This window comes from Pristiophorus japonicus, chromosome 7 (assembly GCF_044704955.1).
Source record: "Pristiophorus japonicus isolate sPriJap1 chromosome 7, sPriJap1.hap1, whole genome shotgun sequence".
Classification (NCBI taxonomy): Eukaryota; Metazoa; Chordata; class Chondrichthyes; family Pristiophoridae; genus Pristiophorus; species Pristiophorus japonicus.
In genome coordinates, this window is record NC_091983.1 from 95,943,282 (window position 1) to 95,962,597 (window position 19,316).

General features: G+C 48.4%; 1 protein-coding gene across 1 annotated transcript in view; it reads right to left on the bottom strand.

Annotated features, from left to right (window-relative positions):
* The window catches only part of dnajc5ga (DnaJ (Hsp40) homolog, subfamily C, member 5 gamma a), a 76,855-nt gene extending 58,955 nt beyond the window's left edge, over positions 1-17,900 (bottom strand). The window contains exon 1 of the mRNA XM_070885156.1: positions 17,706-17,900. The gene's annotated coding sequence lies outside the window, so the exon portion shown is untranslated. The remainder of the gene's footprint in view (positions 1-17,705) is intronic.
* Positions 17,901-19,316: the final 1,416 nt, after the last annotated feature.

Consider the following 19,316-nt stretch of genomic DNA (forward strand, 5'->3'; position numbering starts at 1 on the left):
GGTGGCAGAGGTCACGGAGGGGGGGAGTGGCGGAGGTCGTGTCGGGTCGGGTGGGAGGTGAGCCTTATCCACGCAGCCCCAGTGAGGCCATTCGGCCAGGGCTAGGGGCTGCGTGCTTCGGGCCCCTCTCACAGTTTAGGCCGTCTGGAGCTACTGCACATGCGCGCCCACTGTAGCGCGCCTGTGCAGAGGTCCCGGCACTGTTTTCAGCGCAGGGACCTGGCTCCGCCCCCCACAGTTCATGCTGCGCCGCATCCAGCTCCAGAGGACCTGCAGGGAGCTGGACAATAGGTGAGGTTTTTTTGGCGCACTTTGTGGCACGAAAAACGGGCGTCCAGGTCCGGGCTGCGTCGTTTTAGGTGCGGCCCGAAACTTGGGCCCGTAGAGACTCTTTAAATAGACTCTAAATAAACTTTGCTTCACTGTTTGCTATAAAATACACTTTGGCTGCAAATCACACCCCACCTCCAACTGATTGGCCGACAGTGGTGTCAATAGACACTCCGTAATTAGGGGTGCTTTGACTTAATTTTCAAAAAAGTGTGGGGTTGTGGGAGTCAAGACTAAAGTAGGAGGAGCTAACACAATCAGACAAAGTAACTACAGATAAGATGCTATTGAGAAATTTGTGAAACTTAAGGTGGAAAGAGCACTAGGACCCGATGGCATTTTTAAAATTCATTTTTGGGACTCAGTCAAGAACACTTGACCACTCCTCTCTTCATTCCCCAACCTACCCACTACTGCTCAACCAATGACTGCCTCTCCTGATGCCACCTTAGGATCAAGTAGCTCCGAGACGAGCCTAAGCTTCCCTCTGCTCTGCTTTAGGCATTCTTCACTGTGCCAACTGTAGCTTCTATCGTTGGCTCTAGCAAAATAGCTTCCCTCCCAAACCCGCAACCTCTACCACTTAGAAGAACAAGGGCAGCAGGCGCATGGGAACACCACCTGCAAGTTGCCCTCCAAGTCACACACCAGCCTGACTTGGAAATATATCGGCTTTCCTTCATCATCGCTGGGTCAAAATCTGGAGTTCCCTCCCCAACAGCAGTACGGGATACAGGAGTACCTTCACCTCACAGACTGCATCAGTTCAAGGTAGCAGCTCACAACCTTCTCAAAGGCAATTGGGAATTAGCAAAAAAAATGCTGGCCTTGCCAGCGACGCCCAAATCCCAATCATTAATAAAAGAAAATGTTGCTTCATTCCTCACTACTGGTACAAATTCCACCCATCACTTTTGGCAGTAAATCTCTCCCACTTCCTCCCTGTCCCTTTGTATACTCACTGCATACGTCTGCCACCATCTTAGATAGCCTCTTCTACCTCACCATTCTGTCCACTCTTCTGTGAATAATGTTTCCACAATCTACAATCTCAATCAACATCTCGGGCCTCACCAAAACCAGGTTAGCTGACCAGGACTCCTTGCTCCTCATGAGGGCACCTCACCCAGGTACACATATTCTGTCCTAATTTTTACAGCCCTCATCACCATGTGCAATATCAACCTGACCCCTTATTCCATCACACCATTTCCTTTGTACTCTGATTTTTCTGCACTCATCCTCCCTCAACCTCGCCCTACACAACTCCTCACTCTTACTTCTTCTATGAGGAATGAGGATGAGTGAGTTGTTGTTGTGTAGGGCAAGGTTAAGGGAGGAGGAGTACAGGAAAGTCAATACAATTTCCACCTGCATATCTTGAAAAGATGCAAGCTTCAGTGCACCTAGTACATGACTCTTCCCATCATCATCATCATAGGCAGTTCCTCAGAGTCGAGGATGACTTGCTTCCACGCTCAAAATGAGTTCTCAGGTGACTGAAGAGTCCAATGCATGACTTATAGTCCCCGTCACAGGTGGGGCAAACGGTGGTTGAAGGAACAGGTAGGTGGGGGACCTGGGTTGCTGCGCGCTCCTTGCGCTGTTGACACTTGGCTTCAGCTTGCTCTCGGCAAAGAGACTCGAGGTGTTCAGCACCTTCCCGATGCTTTTCCTCCACTCTGGGTGATCTTGGGCCAGGAATTCCCAGATGTCGGTAGGGATGTTACATTTTTTCAAGGAGGCTTTGAGGGTGTCCTTGATGCGTTTCCTCTGCCCACCTGGGGCTTGCTTGCCGTGTCGGAGCTTGTTTTGGGAGTCTCGTGTCAGCCATGCGGGTGATGTGGCCTGTCCAGTGGAGCCCTTCGATGCTGGGGATGGTGGCCCGAGCGAGAACATGGACATCGGTGCGCCTATCCTGCCAGTGGATTTGCAGGATCTTGCGAAGGATGCATTGGTGGTACTTCTCCAGCGTTTTGAGTTGGTCTGTTGTACATAGTCCATGTCTCTGAGCCATATAAGTGGGCGAGTATCACTACTGCTCGGTAGACCATGAGCTTCGTGCCGGGTTTGAGGTCCTGGTCTTCAAACATGCTCTTCCTCAGGCGACCGAAGGCTACGCTGGCACAATGAAGGCAGTGTTGGACCTAGTCGTCGATGTCTGCCCTTGTTGACAGTAGGCTCCTGAGGTATGGAAAATGGTTCACGTTGTCAAAGGTCTCGTCGTGGATTTTGATGGGCGGGCGGTGAAGTGCTGTGTGGCAGTGGCAGGTTGGTAGAGGACCTTTGAACGTCCATGCTCTCATATGCCTCGGTGAAGGTGTTGACGATGGCTTGGAGCTTGGCCTCAGTGTGCGCAGATGCAAGACGGAGGCGGCGGGAGGTTGAACAGATTCCCGTTTTGTCCTGCAATTTAGCTCCACTCCAGCTTGCCGAGGGTGAAATGGAGCATTGCAGCAAGAAAGATTGAGAAGAGCGTTGGTGCGATGACACAGCCTTACTTGACCATGGTCCGAACGTGGAATGGGTCGGTGATGGATCCGTTGGTCAGGATCACGGCTTGCATGTCACCGTGGAGCGAGCGGAGGATAGTGACAAACTTTTGAGGCAGCTGAATCCGAGGAGGACACTCCATAATCCCTCACGGTTGAGTGTTGAGGCATTTGAGAGGTCAAAAAAGGCCATGTACAAGGGTTGGTGCTATTCCCTGCATTTCTCTTATATCTGCTGCGCGGTTAAGATCATGTCCATTGTGCCCCTTAGTTGGTGGAATCTGCATTGCGAATCTGGGAGGAGCTCTTCAGCCACGGGGAGAAGGCGACTGAGGAGGATTCTTGCAATGACTTCCCCGACGGTCGACAGCAGGAAGATTCCTCTGCAGATACCGCAGTCAGACTGGTCACCTTTCTTAAAGATGGTCACGATTACAGTGTCTGAGATCTCCTGGCATGATTTCCTTTTCAACCTCGTGCCGGGCTGGGGTTGTGCAGAGATGATGGCGGGTGGCATGCTGTGGGATGGAGTTGAGGACACTCACGTCAAAGACAGAGTCTCGGTTAAGGGGATCCTCGAAGTGCTCCTTTCAGCGGACACGGACTGCCTCCCTGTCCTTGATGAACACCTCTCTGTTCTTGGCCAGCAGTGGGTGCTTGGGCCGTAGGTCGTCTTGACTGCGTTGAAGAATCTTCACACGTCATGGTTGTCGGCTAGCTGCTGGATTTCTTGAGCTTTCTCCACCCATCATCTCCTCTTTAGGTCGCGGGTTTTCTGCTGGACCTCGGCTTTCAGACGTCTGTAGAGCTGTCGTCTTGCCCTAGATTTGTGCTGCTGCTTCCAGCCTTCAGTTTGCGGCATATTAGCTCCTGGATCTCCTGGTCGTTCTCGTCGGACCAGTCTTGATGTTTCCTGGTCGAATGACCGAGCAGGTGCAAATTATGGAAGCCTCGAAGGCAGACCAGGCACTGTGGACACTGTCTCTGGGTCACTGGGAGTTGTCCGGTTGGTAGCTGACTGAATAGGGCTTTCTTAGTGGGATCTTGGATCGTTGATTTTCCTGCGGCATTGTTTCTGTTGCCGTCGCTGTTTTGGGCAGGCGGTGAAGGTGGCAAATGACATGTTGGCCTTCATAGCAAGAGGATTTGAGTATAGGAGCAGGGAGGTCTTACTACAGTTGTATAGGGCCTTGGCGAGGCCACATTTTGAATACTGTGCACAGTAAAGACTGGATCGACGAGGCTTATATTCACTGGAATTTAGATGAATGAGAGGGGATCTCATAAAAACAAAATTCTGACGGGATTGGACAGGTTAGATGCAGAAAGAATGTTCCCGATGTTGGGGAAGTCCAGAACCAAGGGTCACAGTCTAAGGTTAAGGGGTAAACCGTTTAGGACTGAGATGAGGAGGAACTTCTTCACCCAGAGAATTGTGAGCCTATGGGATTCTCTACCACAGAACGTTGCTGAGGCCAGTTTGTTAGATATATTTAAAAAGGAGTTTGATGTGGCTCTTACGGCTAAAGGGATCAAGGGGTATGGAAAGAAAGCAGGAATGGGGTACTGAAGTTGCATGATCAGCCATGATCATATTGAATGGTGGTGCAGGCTCAAAGGGCCAAATGGCCTACTCCTGCACCTATTTTCTATGTTTCAATGTTGATGGTGATGACGGAATGAATTAGATGGTGGTCCAACCAGCCATCGTCAGCTCCTCATAGTGTGGGTGATGCGCACATCTTTGCGGTTCTTCGCTCGGACGATGACGTAGTCTAGCAGACGCCAGTGCTTGGAGTGAGGGTGTTGCCATAAGAACATAAGAATTAGGAACAGGAGTCGGCCATCTAGCTCCTCGAGCCTGCTCCGCCATTCAACAAGATCACGGCTGATCTGGCCGTGGACTCAGCTCCACTTACCCGCCCGCTCCCCGTAACCCTTCATTCCCTTATTGGTTAAAAATTTATCTGTGATTTCAATACATTCAATGAGCTAGCCTAAACTGCTTCCTTGGGCAGAGAATTCCACAGATTCACAACCCTCTGGGAGAAGAAATTCCTTCTCAACTCGGTTTTAAACTGGCTCCCCCGTATTTTGAGGCTGTGCCCCCTAGTTCTAGTCTCCCCGACCAGTGGAAACAACCTCTCTGCCTCTATCTTGTCTATCCCTTTCATTATTTTAAATGTTTCTATAAGATCACCCCTCATCCTTCTGAACTCCAACGAGTAAAGACCCAGTCTACTCAATTTATCATCATAAGGTAACCCCCTCATCGCCGGAATCAGCCTAGTGAATCGTCTCTGTACCCCCTCCAAAGCTAGTATATCCTTCCTTAAGTAAGGTGACCAAAACTGCACGCAGTACTCCAGGTGCGGCCTCACCAATACCCTGTACAGTTGCAGCAGGACCTCTCTGCTTTTGTACTCCATCCCTCAAGGCTTTATATTTGTCCTTCTGACGGAACAGGATATTGGTTATGACGAGGCCGTATTCTAAGCATTTCGTCAAGAGGTGGGTGCCGTTGGAGTTGATTTTCCTTACCCCCTCTCTGCCGATCACACCTCCACAGAGGTCAGTGTCCTTTCCAACTCTGATGTTGAAGTCGCCAAGGAGGATCAACTTGTCACCCAGCTGGAATATAATTCCTCTTTGGTCTCGTCTGTAGCTTCCAGTATTGGAGCGTACGCGCTGAAGACCGTGGTGCACTGGTTTTGGGCTAGGGTGAGCCGAAGAGTCGTTTATCCTGCAAGGGGAGTCTGAGACGGCCAACGAGCTCCTTTTTTATGGCGAAACCAACCCCTTGAAAGCAGCGTTCTACTTCTTGTTTACCTTTCCAGAAGGTGTAGCCACCACCTTGTTCTTTGAGCTGGCCTTCCCCTGCCCGCCGGGTCTCGCTTAGGTCGGCGATGTCTATGTTGAAGCGCTCGAGTTCCCGGGCAACGATAGCGTTGCAGTGTTCTGGTCTGTTGGGGTTATCCACGAGGGTCTTGACGTTCGAGGTCCTGAACTTCATCTTAAAGTGTGGAAGATACCTGTGTGTGAATTCTTTTAACGTGGGGTGGCCGTTGCCCACCAGCTACCACACGGGCTTGAGTGAGCACGGTCTTGATCCAGTGGGATCCAAGACGATGGGAGACCAAGCTCTGCTGTATGGGCCGAATTCCCCACCACTTTAACCAATACAATACTATATCTGTATCCACAAACAAATTTTCCTCACTATTGCAGACTTTTAAAAAAATATTCGTCCCTGGAATTTGGGCGAAGTTGGCAAGGCCAGCATTTAATGCCCATCCCTTATTACCCTCGAGAAGGTGGTGGTGAGACACCTTGTTGAACCGCTACAGTGTGCTGAAGGTACTCCCATAGTGCTGCTAAGAAGAGAGTTCCAGAATTTTAACCCAGCGATGAAGGAATTACAATATATTTCCAAATCAGATGGTGATGGGACATAGCAAAATGGGAACTAATGAATTGGGAAAGGTCCCAGCCATTTATTTCTCTTGTCAAGCATTCTCTTGTAAACAGAAAGGTGAGAAAGCTTCCATCTCTCATTGCATGTCCATGCAAATGCCCCTCAAACACAACTTAAGTCAGAAAAAAATAAAACGAATGCACATTGTTCACTTTGACCTATCAATGGTGGAAATGCCGGTCCAGATTTGTGTATTCGATCTGGACCAGGTTCTCCCTGAAGTGCAGTCGACAATTTAAAGTAATTAAAGAAGAGACCAGACAAACCTCACATTAAGAAATACTAAAACATGTAGATTGTTATGTTGAAACAAAACAAAGCAGGAGTCCAACTCTTTCTTGGGTAGGGTTATAAAGCCACGAGTTTATATAAACAGCTTATTTTTGTAAAGTACGGCTTATATACAGGCAGATTACGAAATCGGTTTCCACCATCTCATCTACTTGGTTCAACTATTTACATGGAAAGATTTGTACAGTGGCATGTTCCTATGTTACAGGTCACTTTCGCTCATACTTCCTACCTTTTTCCACCCACCCCCTCCAAAAAGAACAGCGCTCAATTACACGGCTTTATTTAGAATCTAATCCTGTAGGATATGGGAAAAGCTCTTGTCTCTTCTATAGGTAGCAACCCATGCTGGTATACAGTTGCGAGCAGTAGCAAGTACTCCTGAGGTTGTGGCTGAGGCACATTGTTTAAGGAAGAGTAGAGGAAACTTTACTACCGATCTAACTATTTGACCTGGGAGTACTTGATGCACTGGGTGCCTTAAATGGAAATTGTTCCATTCTGCAGTATCAGCATCAGGAACACAAGAATTCAAAAACTTGCATATATATATATAGCACTTAGAAAAACTTCCCAAGGTTCTTCACAGAGGTTTTACCTCCAAAAATGGATAAGCTACAGTAGGTGACCAAAAGCTTGGTCAAAGAGGTAGATTTTAAGGAGGGTCTTAAATGAAAAAGAGGGAGAGTTTTAATGACTTGGAGAGTTACAGATTTTGAGGCAACTGAAAACACAGCAGCCAATGGTGTGGGGAGAGGAGTAAAAAGGCCAGCGTGAAATAGGGCTGGAATAGGTTAGAGAGACAAGGAAGGGAAAGGCCAAGAAGGGATTTCAACACAAGGATGAGAATTTTAAATAGTAAAATTTGGGAGACCGGGAGCCAATGTAGGTTAGCAAGGACTGGGGAGATGGGCAACGGAACCTCGTGTGGACAAGATATAGGCAACAGAGTTTGATGATCTGAAGTGTATAGAAGGTGGATGGGAAGTTGGCCAGAAGAACATTGGCATAGTTGAGTCTGGAGGTGACAAAGGCATAGATGAGGGTTTCAGCAGCAGATGGACTGAGGCAGGGGCAGAGTTATAGTGGGATGGAGGGCGCGGAGTAGGTGATTTTGCAATGAAGGGGATACAAAGTCGGAAGCTCAGCTTGGGATCGAATAGGATGTTGAAGTTGAGAACCATCTGGTTCAGTTGGAGACAGTGATTGGGGAAGGGGATGGAATCAGTGAGAAACAGGCAGTGGAGAGAGAGCAAGAGAGCTGGGTGTTGTCAGCATTTACGTGGAAGCCATCCACGTCTGCGGATTATGTTGCCATGGGGCAACTTGTAAATGAAAGGCCGAGGATAGTAACAGTACAGGCCAGGAGGAGAAGCCATTGCTAGATACACTCTGGCTACAATTGGTAAGGCAAGAGTGGAGCTAAGTGAAGGCAGCCTGAATCAGCTGGATAATGTAGTCACTGTGGATGCTGTGGTTGGCTGCAGAGTAATCAAGGAGAGATAATGCACCAGTCAGACAATGGCAGCTGTGACTATGGTTACATAGGATATACAGCACAAAAACAGGCCAGTTGGCCCAACCATTCCATGCCAACATTTATGCTCCACTCGAGCCTCCTCCCATCTTTCCTCATCTAAATCTATCAGCATAACCCTCTATTCCCTTCTCCCTCATATGCTTGTGTCGACTCTCTCAAATGCATCTACACTATTCGCTTCAACGACTCCCTGTGATAGTGAGTTCCACATTCTCACCACTCTTTGGGTAAAGAAGTTTCTTCTGAATTCCCTATTGGATTTTTTAGTGACTATCTTATATTGATGGCCTCTAGTTATGTTCATCCCCACATTCTCTCTGTATCTACTCTATAAAAACCTTTCATAATTTAAAGACCAATCAGGTCACCCCTCAGCCTTTTTTCAAGTGAAAAGAGATCCAGCCTGTTCAGCTTTTCCTGATAGGTGTACCCTTGCATTTCTAGTATCATCCTTGTAAATCTTCTCTGCATCTTCGCCAGTGCCTCTATATCCTTTTTATAATATGGTGACCAGAACTCTACGCAGTGCTCTAAGGGTGGTCCAACTAAGGTTCGATACAAGTTTATCATAATTTCCTTACTTTTCAATTCTATCCCTCTAAAAATAAACTCCAGTGCTTGGTTTATTTTTTTTATGGCCTTGCTAACCTGTGCCACAACTTTTAGATATTCGTGTATTTGTACTTGGAGATCCCTTTGTTCATCTACCCCACCGAGACTTGCACCCTCCAAGTAATAAGTGACCTCCCTTATTCTTCCTATCAAAATGTAATTCCTCACATTTATAGGTGTTGAATTTGATTTGCCAATTATATGCCAGACACGAGACTCCCAAAGCAAGCGCTCTTCTCGGAACTCCTTCGCAGCAAACGAGCCAAAGGTGGGCAAAGGAAACATTACAGGGGCACCCTCAAAGCCTCGCCGAAAAAGTGCAACATCCCCACTGACACCTGGGAGTCCCTGGCCAAAGACTGCCCTAAGTGGAGGAAGTGCATCCAGGAGGGCGCTGGGCACCTAGAGTCTCATCGCCGAGAGCATGCAGAAACCAAGCACAGGCAACGGAAAGAGCGTGCAGCAAACCTGTCCCACCCTCCCTTACCCTCAACAACTATCTGTCCCACCTGTGACAGGGACTGTGGCTCTCGTATTGGACTGTTCAGCCACCTAAGGACTCATTCTAAGAGTGGGATCAAGTCTTCCTCGATTCCGAGGGACTGCCTATAATAATGATTTACCCATTCTGCAAGTTTATTAATGTTCCCCTGTAATTTGTTAATTAATTAATCAAAGTCAGAAACGCCAAGTATTTTATTAGACGACAACAGTTAAAAGAATTTCAGTCTACGTAAGTGAGCATAAGATTAGAATAGTTGCATCAATATAGCACATTGCAGTGCCCAATTATGCTTCTAGACAAAAAAAGTGAACAGTGTTAAATGCCCACATCTCTCACAGCACCGAGCGTGCAAAGCCATTTAGATTTTCTTTGGAGCAACTAGTACGTAAACGTGCTATCAGCAACACAGCTGATTTGTAACATGAAAGATTGACTGAACCATACATGAAAATGAATCGCCACCTTGTGGTAGCAAGGAAGAGAGATGGGGAAGTTCGATGGAGCTTCCAGGCAAGCATACAGAGCATTTTTTTTTAAATGCAAAACTAAAAAGCCCACATGAACCTCACCAAAACGTTCTCCTTTTTGATGCATTTTGGAAGGAAGAATTAGAGGCAGTATAAACCAAACAATTTTAATGGTGGTGCAGGGAGAGAGAGAGCTGGGCCTTTACGAACACAAATCTTGGAAAGTGGCAGGACTAGTTGAGAAGGACATTAAAAAAGCATTCAGCATCCTGGCTTTATAAATAGAGGATTAGAGTACAAAAACAAATTAAGTTATGGTAAACCTTCACAAATCACTGGTTAGGCCTCAGCTAAAGTACTGTGTTCAATTCTGCGCACCAAACTTAAGAAAGGATGTCAAGGCCTTGGAACGACTGTAGTTTAGAGAAGCTGGGGTCGTTCTCCTTCTAGCAGAGATGGTAAAGGGGAGATTTGATAGAACTGTTTAAAAAAACTTGAAGGGTTTTGACAGAGTAAATAAGGAGAAACTGTTTTCACTGGCAGGAGTGTTGGTAACCAGAGGACACAGATTTAAGCTAACTGGCTGAAGAACCAGAGGTGAGATAAGGATAGTGTTTTTTTTTTACAGTGAGTTATGATGATCTGGAATGCACTGCTTGTAAGGGTGGTGAAAGCAGATTTAACAGTAACTTTCAAATGGGAATTGGATAAAATACTTGAAACGGCAACATTTGCAAGGCTATGGGGAAAAAGGAGGGCAGTGGGACGAATTGTATATCTCTTTCAAAGGGCCTGCACAGGCACAATGGACAGAATGGCTTCCTTCTGTGCTGTATGATTCTTCCTCAAAATGTGGTCCATTAACAACATAGGTAGAAACAGGGATGAGGCTGCAGGCAGATTTTAGGAAGCTAGGACAGAGATTAAATAGAAGGACCTTAAAAGGTAGTATTTGCCAGATTACTCCTGGTGCCACGAACTAGTGAGTATAGAAATAGGAGGATAGAGCAGATGAACACGTAACTGGAGAGAAGGTGCATGGTAAATAAGATTGGTGAGCTGCAGGTGCAAATAGATACATGGGAATATGATATAGTGGCGATAACGGAGACCTGGCTCAAAAATGGGCAGGATTGAGTACGAACTATTCCTGGATACAAGATGTTCAGGAAAGATAGGGAAAGAAAGAAAGGAGTTGGAGTGGCAATATTGATTAAGGTGAATATTACAGTGCTGGAGAGAGGATGTCCTGGAAGGGTCAAGGACAGAATCTATTTGTTTAGAGTTAAGAAACAATAGAGGTGCCATTACACTACTAGATATAGTTTCCAGGCCACCAACCAGTAGGAAGGATATAGAGGAGCAAATTTGCCAGGAAAGTAGAGGTGCAAGAAGTATCGTTGAGAAGGCGCCTTTAACATCTCTCTTCTTGCTTAAAATTAAGGGCCTTACATTAGGGGCCGGGATTAATAACTAAAAACTAAATCTAATTAATTAAATACATTAGAGATGGCAGGACAGGCGATGTGTTTCTGCTGTTGCATGTGGGAGCTGGTTGACCCCATTGAGGTCCATGGTGACTACATCTGCAGCAAGTCTCTGCAGCTCAAGGAACTTCGGCTCCATGTTGATGAGCTGGAGTCCGAGCTGCAGACACTACGACACATCAGGGAGGGGGAGAGTTACCTGGACGCTGTGTTACAGTAGGCAGTCACACCCCTTAGATTAACTAATTCAAATTTGGTCCGTGGTCAGGGACAGGAGGGTGTGACTACGAGTGAGGCAGGTATGAGGACCCATGATGGAGTGATGGAGGAGCCTCAGCCCTTGCTCTTGACCAACAGGTTCGAAGTTCTTACTCTGTGTGTTGACGAGAGCAAGAATGCAGGGATGTTGAGCAAGCTGACCACAGCACCGTGATATAGGGGGCCATTCAAGCGGGGGAATGAAAAAGAAACATTGTAGTGGTAGGGGACAGTATCATTCGGGGGATAGATACAATTCTCTTCAGCCGAGAGCTTGAGTCCCGAAGGCTGTGTTACCTGCCCCGGTGCCAGGGTTAAGGACATCTCCTCAGGGCTGCAGAGGAACTTGGGGTGGGGAGTGGGGGGAGATCCAGTTGTCATGGTCCACGTACCAACGACATAGATAGGACAAAGAAAGAGGTTTGGCAGATAGAGTATGAGCAGCTAGGGGCCAAATTAAAAAGCAGAACCACAAAAAGGTATTAATCTCTGGATTACTACCCTAGCCTTGAGCAAATTTGCAGAGGGTAAATATGATCAGAGAGTTAAACAGGTGGCTCAAAGATTGATGTGGGAGAAATGGGTTTTGGTTCGTGGGACTCTGGCACCAGTACTGGGGTAAGAGGGAGCTGTTCCATTCGTACGGGCTCCACTTAGACCGTGCTGGGACTAGGGACCTGGCAAATCAAATAACTCGACTGCAAAGAGGGCTTTAAACTAATTAGTGGGGGGGCAGGGGGAGAAGGCAACAGATCAGGGTAGCACTTATGAGGAAAGGTTGAGTAGGTTGGGCCTCTACTCATTGGAATTCAGAAGAATGAGAGGTGATCTTATCAAAACATATAAGATTATGAGGGGGCTTGACAAGGTGGATGCAGAGAGGATGTTTCCACTGATGGGGGGGGGGGGGGGGGGGGACTAGAACTAGAGGGCATGATCTTAAAATAAGGGACCGCCCATTTAAAACAGAGATGAGGAGAAATGTTTTCTCACGAGTTTGTAAATCTCTGGAATTCGCTGCCTCAGAGAAGCTGGGACATTGAATAAATTTAAGACAGAAATAGACAGTTTCTTAAACGATAAGGGAATAAGGGGTTATGGGGAGTGGGCAGGGAAGTGGAGCTGAGTCCATGATCAGATCAGCCACGATCTTACTGAATGGTGGCGCAGGCTCGAGGGGCCGTATGGCTTACTCCTGTTCTTATTTATGTTCTTATGTTCATTGAACCACCTGTGAACTCATCCTTTTTTGGCGTGGAAGCAAGTCATCCGCGTTTTGAGGGACTGCCTATGAATGAATGAATGAATGAACCAGTGTTTTATACAGTTCAAGCATAACCTCCTTGGTCTTGTATTCCATGCCTCGACTAATAAAGGCAAGTATTCCATATGCCTTCTTAACCACCTTATCTACCTGGCCTGCTACCTTCAGGGATCTGTGGACCTGCACTCCAAGGTCCTTTAGTTTCTCTACACTTTTAAGTGTCGTACCATTTATTATGTATTCCCTTGACTTGTTAGACCTCCCCAAATGTATTACCTCACACTTATCTGGATTGAATTCCGTTTGCCAGTGTTCTGCCCACCTGACCAGTACATTGATATCTTCCTGCAATCTGCAGCTTTCTTCTTCATTAGCAACCACACAGCCTATTTTAGTGTCATCTGCAAACTTCTTAATGACAACTGCAACATTCAAGCCCAAGTTATTGATATATACCACAAAAAGCAAGGGACCCAGCACTGAGCCCTGCGGAACCCCACTGGATACAGCCTTCCACTAATTAAAAACCCCATCAACCATTACCCTTTGTTTCCTGCCTCTGAGCCAATTTTGGATACAACTTGCCACTTTGACCTGGATCCCATGGGCTTTTGCTTTCGTGACCTGTCTGCCACATGGGACCTCATCAAATGCTTTGCTAAAATCCATATACACTACATCATACGCACTGTCCTCATCGACCCTCCAAGTTACCTCCTTAAAAAATTCAATCAAGTTAGTCAGACACGACTTTCCCGTGACAAATCCATGTCTTTCCAAATGAAAATTTATCCTGTCCCTCAGGATTTTTTCCAATAATTTTCCCACCACTGACTGTCCTGTAATTACTCGGTCTATCCCTTTTAAAACAAAGGTACAACATTAGCAGTCCTCCGGCACCACACCTGCAACCAGAGAAGCTGGAAAATGATGGTCAGAGCCTCTGCTATTTCCTCTTTTGCTTTTAACAGCCTGGGACACATTTCACCTGGGCCTGGGGAATTTATCCACTGTCAAAGCTGATAAGCCCCTTAATAATTAATATGTTTATCTCGTCTAATATTTCACACTCGTCCTCCCTCATTGCAAAGTCTGCATCGCCCCTCTTTTGTGAAAACCGATGCAAAGTATTCATTAAGAATCATACCCACATCCTCTGCCTCTTCACACAGATTTCTTTTGTGGTCTCTAATAGGCCCCACTCTTTCTCTATTATGTGGCACTTTGTCGAACGTCTTTTGGAAATCCATGTACATTTCCCTGCATTTCTCTTCTTTCGGCCGCGTGGTGAAGATCATGTCCACTGTACCCCTTAGTGGGCGGAATCTGGATTGCGACTCTGGGAGGAGCTCTTCAGCCATGGGGAGAAGGCGATTGAGGAGGATTCATGCGGAGACTTTCCCGGCAGTCGCCAGCAGGGAGATTCCTCTGTAGTTACCGCAGTCGGACTGGTTACCTTTCTTGAAGATGGTTACGATTATAGCGTCAGAGATCTCCTGGCATAATCTCCTCCTTCCAGGTAAGAGCGATGAGGTCATGGATCCGTGCCAGTAGTGCTTCTCCGCCATGTTTTAGTGCTTCGGCGGGGATTCCAGCTGTTCCTGATGACTTGTTGTTCATTTGTCAGATGGCCTTTTCAACCTCGTGCCAGCTGGGGCTGTGCAGAGAAGGTGGCAGGTGGCATGTGGCATGCTATGGGATGGAGTCGAGGACACACACGTCGAAGACAAGAGTCTCAGTTAAGGAGATCCTCAAAGTGCTCCTTCCAGTGGGCACCGACTGCCTCTCCGTTCTTGGCAGCTGTGGGCTAGGGCCTTGGGCCGTAGATCGTCTTGACTACACTGAAGAATCCTCACACGTCGTGGTTGTTGGCTAGCTGCTGGATTTTTTTTTAGCTTTCTCCACCCACCATCTCTTCTTTAGGTGGTGGGTTTTCTGTTGGATCTCGGCCTTCAAAACATCTGTAGAGCTGCTTTCTTGCCCTCGAGGCTTCCAGTCCAAGAATGCCTTGCACTTGCGGCATACTAGCTCCTGGATCTTTTCTCGAACTAGTCTTGATGTTTCCTGATTGAGTGACCGAGCAGGTGCAAATTATGGAAGCCTTGAGGGCAGACCAGGCACTGTGGACACTCTGTGTCTCTGGGTCACTGGCAGTCGTCAGGTTGGTCACTGGCAGTCGTCAGGTTGGTAGTAAGACGCTGGCTGAATAGGGCTTTCTTAGTGGGATTTTGAGTGCTCCGGCATTGATTTTCCTGTGACATTGTCCCAAAATAGCCCCAACAGAAACAATGACAGAGCGAATTAGATGGTCCATCCAGCAGTCGTCAGCTTCTGTCATGGCGTGGGTGATGCGCACGTCTTTGCGGTCCCTCGCTCGGACGATGACGTAGTCTAGCAGACGCCAGTGCTTGGAGCGAGGGTGTTGCCATGAAGCTTGATATTTGTCCTTCTGACGGAACAGGATATTGGTTATGACGAGGCCGTGTTCTAAGCATTTCGTCATGAGGAGGGCGTCATTGGAGTTCGCTTTCCCTACCCCCTCTCTGTCGATCACACCTCCCCAGAGGTCAGTGTCCTATCCAACTCTGGCTTTAAAGTCGGCAAAGAGGATCAGTTTGTCACCCATTGGGACTCAGGACAGGGATTGTTCGAGGCTGGAGTAGAATTCCTCTTTGGTCTCGTCTGTAGCTTCCAGTGTTGGGGCGTACACACTGAAAACCGTGGTGCACTGGTTTCGGGCTAGGGTGAGCCGAAGATTTATGAGGCATTCGTTTATCCTGCAAGGGGGGGGTCTCTGAGACGGCCCACTAGCTCCTTTTTTTTACGGCAAAGCCAACCCCATGGAGGCGGCGTTCTACTTCTGGTTTGCCTTTCCTCAACCTACGTCACTAAAACAGATTATCTGGTCATTATCACGTTGCTGTTCATGGGATCTTGCTGCGCACAATTTGGCTGCCACGTTTCCTCCATTACAACATTGACTACACTTCAAAAGTACTTCAGTGGCTGTAAAGCTCTTTGGGACATCCTGAGGTTACGAAAGGCGCTATATAAATGAATGTCTTAGTTTCTTTTTACTTGAAACATTAACATAAATCTAACAAATTCTAACCCACGGGCTGTACTGTTGTTTATTCTTCATATTTTCCTTCTATACCCACCCCTGAATTCAACACACACCTTTTTGTTAGGTTACATCAGTTAATTCATTTTTAATTTTGATTACGTTAGCTAAAAAGGAAAGAAGATTACAGACGATTAACTGGTTGATTAGAACAGCAGCAGTACATGTGGTGGTTATTAGGCCAGCTTTATCGTATAACATTACTCTGTTAACAAAACAAACACAACACAACACCCAAGTTGTCTTTCAAAATCAAATATTTGTGGCTACAGAACATTCATCAGACGAGGACAGAACTTCCCAGGATTCTGACACGTGGAGGCAGACAAGACTGACACCACATCAACAACTGTCAGCTTCAGCGCACTCCACTGTTCCTGGAATGGCTTCACCCACTCCTCCTCTCTCCCTCCCGGGAACAGCTTCACCCCCAACCTCCTCCCTCCCGGGAACAGCTTCACCCCCAACCTCCTCTCTCCCTCCCTCCCGGGAACAGCTTCACCCCCAACCTCCTCTCTCCCTCCCTTCCGGGAACAGCTTCACCCCCAACCTCCTCTCTCCCTCCCTCCCAGGAACAGCTTCACCCCCAACCTCCTCTCTCCCTCCCTCCCAGGAACAGCTTCACCCCCAACCTCCTCTCTCCCTCCCTCCCAGGAACAGCTTCACCCCCAACCTCCTCTCTCCCTCCCTCCCAGGAACAGCTTCACCCCCAACCTCCTCTCTCCCTCCCTCCCAGGAACAGCTTCACCCCCAACCTCCTCTCTCCCGGGAACAGGTTCACCCCCAACCTCCTCCCTCCCGGGGACAGATTCGCCTCCAACCTCCTCTCTCCCGGGAACAGATTCACTCCCAACCTCCTCCCTCCCAGAAACAGCTTCGTCGCCAACTTCCTCACTCCCTGCCTCCCGGGAACAGCTTCGCTCCCAACTTCCTCTCTCCCTCCCGGGAACAGCTTCGCTCCCAACCTCCTCTCTCCATCCCTCCCAGGAACAGATTCACCCCCAACCTCCTCTCTTCCTCCCTCCAGGAACAGCTTCACCCCCAACCTCCTCTCTCCCGGGAACAGGTTCACCCCCAACCTCCTCCCTCCCGGGGACAGATTCGCCTCCAACCTCCTCTCTCCCGGGAACAGATTCACTCCCAACCTCCTCCCTCCCAGAAACAGCTTCGCCGCCAACTTCCTCACTCCCTGCCTCCCGGGAACAGCTTCGCTCCCAACTTCCTCTCTCCCTCCCGGGAACAGCTTCGCTCCCAACCTCCTCTCTCCATCCCTCCCAGGAACAGATTCACCCCCAACCTCCTCTCTTCCTCCCTCCAGGAACAGCTTCACCCCCAACCTCTCTCCCTCCTTCCCGAGAACAGCTTCGTTCCCAACCTCCTCTCTCCTTCCCGGGAACAGCTTCGCTCCCAACCTCCTCTCTCCCTCCCTCCCAGGAACAGCTTCGCCCCAACCTCCTCTCTCCCAGGAACAGCTTCACTCCCAAACTCCTCTCTCTCTCTCCCTCTGGGAACAGTTTCACCCCCAATCTCCTCTCTCTCTCTCCCTCCCGGAAACAACTTCACCCGCAACCTCCTCTCTCCCCTCCCCACATACACGCCTCAAACCCCGCCCACCACGAACAGCTTCAACACATTTCATTAAAGGCGCCTTCACTGATTTAATTGCTGGAGACTGAAACGTTGGAAGCAAGTGAGAAATGCAAGATCCAGCTACATCTTTCGATGCGCGCAGACAGAGACGCAGCCGTGTGGCTGTGCTGTGTCAGTGGCGGCCTGCCCCCATCTCCTGCTGCCACTGTTTCCTACCCGCAGCTCGGTGCTCAGCCAGCCGGCCGGCCGGCCGGGGAACAAGCGTCTTACCTCTGGCTGAACGGACAGTGCCAATCGAAAACAGAGTCCGGAGAAGAGGAATGGGGTGGCGGACGGGCGGGTTCTGGCGGCGCCGCTCGGTCTCGGTCTCCCTCTCCCTCTCCCTCTCCGCCTCTCCTCCCTCACTCACTCACTCTCCCCACTCGGCCTCACTCCGCCGGCTGCACGGCGCACGCGCGGGCCCACAGGAAGTGACGCCCAGAAAGCTGGGCGAGAAAGGCCGGAAGTGCCGAAGGCAGGTGGTCAATGTGAACAACAGCTCCTGACTCGCACCATCATACCTTGTTCGTCAATCTCTCCTGCCTTCCACCCTATCACATACTCGTATTCTTTACCCCTGCACTTGCTTAACACCAACATCTCTAACTTTTTCCAGTTCTGATGAAAGGTCATCGAGCTGAAACGTTAACTCTTGTTTCTCTTTCCACAGGTGCTGCCTGACCTGCTGAGTATTTCCACCATTTTCTGTTTTTATGCCAGACCATAGCTTCTGTTTTAATGACATTTCAGTGCAGCAGTGCTATATGGTACTTGACCAGCAGTCCAGAGATCCTGAGCTCAATTTTTTTTAAATAGCTGCTGATTTGCCCTGGAAAAAAACTGCCCTACAGGGAAAGGAACCTGCCGCTCACAATTGGTCTGGCCGAAATGTGATTATAACCCCACACATATGATTGGTCCTCAAGGCACCTAGAAATGTAGGATTACCAGCACCACCCACATCTCAAGGGGAAAAAAAGTTATTGTGTCCTGACACGACTATAAATTCACACGAGGCACATTCTGCAGACAAAGTCACTCTGTGACCAAACCTTTATTCACAGGACCGAGAAGTGATGAAGGTGGGTAGAGCTTCCCCTTTTAGACCTGAAAGACCAGGCTAGGAGTGTCTCCCACACGTTCACACCCTGTGGTCAAGGTTTGCATTTCTTAGGTGCATAAAGCATGCAGTGTTGTTACATGAAGGTTACAGTTACATGAAGGTTACATACATGACATCACCACCCCCCACGTCAAAGATTAAGTCTTTCGGCCGGTCGACGCTCTCTCGTGGAGCGCCGCAGTTGGGGCTCTGGTTGTTGAGCCCTGGCATGCATCTCTGTCCTCTGTGGTGATTCCGGCTCGTCCGGGCTGGCTGCAGGGACTGCATGCTGCTGAAAGTTCTTGTTGCTCATTCACTGGAGGTGGTGTGGACAGCATCTCATGATCTTCCTCAGGTTCCTCAGTGTCCATGCTGAACTTTTTTTTACTTGGTCCAGATGCTTGCGGAATATCTGTCCATTGTTAAGTCTGACCACTATGACCCTATTCCCCTCTTTGCCAATTACAGTAACCTCAAGCTACTTGGGCTCCAAAGCGTGATTAAGAACAAAAACAATCGATTTCTATACATCTCCCTTTTGAGTTACGGTCATGGCACTCATTTTGGGACTGGTGCTTGCTGTCAACAATGTCTGACAGAACTGGATGAATGAGGAACAGCCGAGTTTTTAGTGTACGTTTCATGAGTAGTTCCGCGGGCGGGACTCGACCGATAGGCCAGCAGGAGGCGCGATAGGCGGCATTGAAGGGAGGGTCCTTGAATCCGGAGCATGCCTTGTT